We start from the raw sequence: 4,308 nt of genomic DNA, 5'->3' as shown, positions 1-4,308 counted from the left end.
AATGTAAAACTGATAATCTGCTCTGTAAACCTTCACTCAATTCACAATAGAGGGTTTATAAAAAAAAAAAAAAAAGAATAACTGAAAAAGAGAAGAGAACACGAAAGTAGAGCTATAGAAGAGAAAAATTAGATGACATAAAAAGAAGAAAATAAAAACTCAGAAAAAAAAAAAAGAGGGGAAATAAGAAACAGAAGTGAAAAGGGAAAACAGTGAAGATAGAATAAAATTCAAGGGAATGGGGAGAGAAGATGGAAAAGAATAAACAAACAAAAACAAGGAAACAAGGAAAGGAAAAACCCACACCCCAAAACTAAAACAAAAAAACCCAGGGTAGCTGTTGAACCTGGAAAGAAGAAAACTCTTTGAGTGCTCTTGTAAGTCAAGGAGTCCAAAGCATGGGTGCAGGAGAGGTGTGACAGCGGAGTCCCTGGCCCTCCGTGGAGTTCCTATCAGTCTCCTTAGATCTTCCGCTACTGGAAGTGACAGGCGGACACTGGTGGGCCCTGCAACTGTGGAGGGCGAGGTGACCCGCGAGTTTGGGAACCAAACGTGGATGCCGCATGTGATCACCTATGGCTTTAGTGCTTCGAACAGCGCGCCTTTCCGAACTACTTCAGCAAGGCATCCCCAACATGCTGTGTCACAACCAGGCGTCTATCCTGTGCGTGATGCCCCCATTTGTAGTGTTTTACCTTGTCCCCAAAGGAGCTCTGGTAGCGTAGTGGTTACGAATTGGGCTGCGAACCTCAAGGTCAGCAGTTCGAAACTACCAGCTGCTCCGCGGGAGAAAGAGGAGGCTTTCTGCTCCGGTAAAGATTTACAGCCCCGGAAACCCTGTTCAGGGTCGCTATGGGTCGGAACCGACCCCACAGCATTTAACGACGACGACGACACCTGGGGGATCCTGGAGTTTGGGGGAACCTGGAGTTTGAGAAGTCCTAGAGGAAGAATCCAGCCACCTATGAAAATGACAAGTGAGCAGCAACTCACCTGGATGGTTTCCTGTCTCTGAAAGACCCTTCTCTAGAAGAGGAGTTTATCACAGTGTGTTGATGACACAATAAACGTCTGAAACAGACTGCTTAAAAAAGGAAGCAGGTCTGGCGCCCCCGACCTAACCCGGAAGCAGAAACTGACCTGGAAGCGGCTGTGGTCTCAGGACGAACGCCCTTCCCGCCTTCGAGTCGTTCCTGCTCTTTGAGGGAGACAAGAAGATAGATCACCATCAACAAGGACACCAAGGTGCCCAATGCCTGCTTGTTCACCATCAACTAAGAAGACCACACCCTCGGAAACATCATTAAATCACAGCTGTTGAAAGACCCACAGGTGCTGTTTGCTGGCTACAAAGTCCGCCACCGCTTGGAGCACAAGATCATCAGACCACCCCTGACTGCAGTCCTCAGGAGGCCTTCACGAACGCCATCACAGAGCTCATCAGCGAGCTCTCTTTGTTGGAGGTGCGCTTCCGGGTGGCCATCAAAGACAAGCAAGAAGGAATTGAATAGTGAACTGGAAGGAGCCTTGCCCAGCCCGGAAGCCTAGCTCCAGCCCACTCTGGCGCCTTATCTCGGGGCACCAGGCACTGTCCTTGTAATGATAGCCCATGAGCCCCTCAGCCCAGCACCCATGTCTCCGGTACTTAGGTTCCCTCTCTTCCTAATAAAGCGTGGGCTGATGCTGGCTGGCCTCACTCTCTGAAGGAGACTTTACAAGCGGATGGTCTCAGGCTCAGTGGGGTCACCTGCATAGCCTATTTCAGAGCCACTTGGTGTGTGGGGGAACCAGAAACTTGGGAGGCAGACCCTGGCTCTGCCTGAGAGGTTGGCAAGGACAAACTCATTCTGGACCCAAAGATGGGCTACTGGAGGGCTGTGGAGGGGACTATGGAAACTGTCTTCCCAAGCCTCTGCTCTCGAATCTCAGCCCCCACAGGAACCCACAGTGGGACCCCAAGAATGGCAAGCAGCACTCCACAAGCTTCTCCTTGATGTAGTTTAAAATATATATATATTCATGGCCAAAACAACCCACCTCACAGCAGTTAATCTAGAAGTATTTCCTGGAGGCTCTTGATGGAGCTAGTTTAAGTTTCTGTTAGAACCACAGGGCAGCTGGGGCATGGTGACTGGTTAAGTGTTGGTCTTGTGGCTTGGTGAGTTCTGTAAGTCTTGAGTCAAGCCTGACTAAATCCAGGCATCAGAGGGGGGCACCATAGTGGCACAGGTGGCCCATCCCTCACTTCACACTGGCATGACCCCTGACCACCACGGGGCTCTGAACTCCTGGATAGTAGGGTCTGAGCTGGGAGTGGATGAGGGTGGGAGGTGACCACACCTCTGGTCATCCGGGAGTGTGGAGAAAAAGAAGGAATCATATCTTTCCTGTCGCCTGTGTGAATCTGCTCTCCTAGGCCACGTTCTGTTACCAAAGCTGCTCCCAAGATGGTCGCTCCTCGTTTCTCAGCTAATCATCAGTCGGCCTCCCTCTCACGCTGTTCCTGCTCAGCTTCTCTTCCCAGCATTCGCTGAATCTAATTCTCTACTCTTTCCTCTGGAGTTCAAGGTTCCAGAATTTTCATCTGTGTCTGTTTCATATGATCTCTTTTGTCTTTATTTGGTTTCTGGTGTGGCACTAATAGATAAGCACTGGACTGCAAACCACAAGTTCAGAGGTTCAAACTCACCAACTGCTCATTGGAAACACTCTACAAGGTCACATGAGTCGGAACCAACTCCATGGCGTTTCACAACAACAACCTTTTTATTGTAGAGGCTCTGTGTAGTAGCACGATGAGGAAATTCCTGAGCACTATCACTAATATCACATGCAAGTAAAAGATCACTGAAGAGAATTTTTCAAATGGTTGCAGTAGTACATCAACAAGAAACTGCCAGAAATTGAAACCAGGACATAGAATGAAGGCTATCACTGCTGCTGTCTGATGGATCTTGGCCAGTAACAAAGAATATTTGTGCTTTATTAGTAATGCAAAGGCAATTGACTCTGGATTGTAACATATTATGAATAACATTTCAAAGAACAGGAATTAATTGTGCTCATTACACGGAGACTAAGAGGCAGTCCTTTGAACAGAACAAGGAGATACTGAATGGTTTAAATTCAGGAAAGCTGTGAATCGGAGATATTTATTCACTGTGTATGCTGAACAAATAATCCAGGAAGTTGGACAATATGAAGAAGAATGTGGTATCAGAACTGGAGGAAGACTCCTTAATAACCTAAATCATGCAGGTTGTTTGCTGAAAGTAAAGAAGACTTGAAGCACTTGATGCAGATCAAAGAATACAGTCTTCAGTATGGATTACTAAACAACAACAAAAATAAACCTCACAACTGTGCCAGTAAATAACCTCATGATAAAAGGAGAAAAGATTAGAATTGTCAAGGATTTCATTTTCCTTGGATCCATAATGAACCCCCATTTAAACAGTAGTGAGGAAATCAAATGACATATTGAATTGGGCAAATCTGCTGCAAAAGACCTCTTTTAAAGTGAACAAATCTATGTTATAATGAAATGTGCAAAACCCTGGAGTTAGAAAACCAAAAGGGAATAACATGCTCAACATTTCTCAAGTTGAAGAAACAAAAGGAAAAGTTCAAGCCTTGAGTTTCAATATAGAAGGATTCTATGGGAAACTATTAAATAACAATGGTGATATCAAAAGATGATAGAAGGAATAAACGGAGTCACTACAGTACCAAAAAGAATTAGTGGATATGCAGTCATTTCAAAAGGTATCATACGATCAATAAACGATGGAATTGAAGGAAGAAGTCAAAGGAGCTCTGAAGGCACTGGCGAAAAATCAGGCTCCAGGAATTGATAGAATACAAATGGAAATCTTTCAACAAACTGATAAAGCACTGGAGGGGCTCATTCGTCTATATCAAAGAATTTGGAAGACAGATACCTAGTCAGCTAACTGAAAAAGATACATATTTGTACCCATTCCGATGAAACGTGACTCAAGAGTGTGGAAATCATTGAATAATATAATAAATATCACATGCAAGTACAACTTGCTGAAGATAATTAAAAAATTATGGCAGCGGTACGTCAACAAGGAGCTGCCAGAAATTCAAGCCAGATTCAGAAGACAATATGGAACTAAGGAAATCACTGTATACGTCAGATGGATCTTGATTGAAAGCAGAGAATACCAGAAATATTTTTCCCTGAGCTGTATTGATTATGCAAAGGCATTCAATTGTGAGGATCATAACAAAATATGGATAATATTGCCAAGAATGAGTCTTTCAGAACACTTAATTGTGCTT

General features: G+C 44.6%; 1 pseudogene; it reads left to right on the top strand.

The window, feature by feature from the left end:
- The window catches only part of LOC102815369, a 9,754-nt pseudogene extending 8,243 nt beyond the window's left edge, over positions 1-1,511 (top strand).
- The last annotated feature ends 2,797 nt before the right edge of the window (positions 1,512-4,308 follow it).

Source organism: Chrysochloris asiatica, unplaced genomic scaffold (genome assembly GCF_000296735.1).
Source record: "Chrysochloris asiatica unplaced genomic scaffold, ChrAsi1.0 scaffold00127, whole genome shotgun sequence".
Classification (NCBI taxonomy): domain Eukaryota; kingdom Metazoa; phylum Chordata; class Mammalia; order Afrosoricida; family Chrysochloridae; genus Chrysochloris; species Chrysochloris asiatica.
Note: the sequence above shows the minus strand (reverse complement) of the source record. Positions and strands in the feature narration are given on the sequence as shown.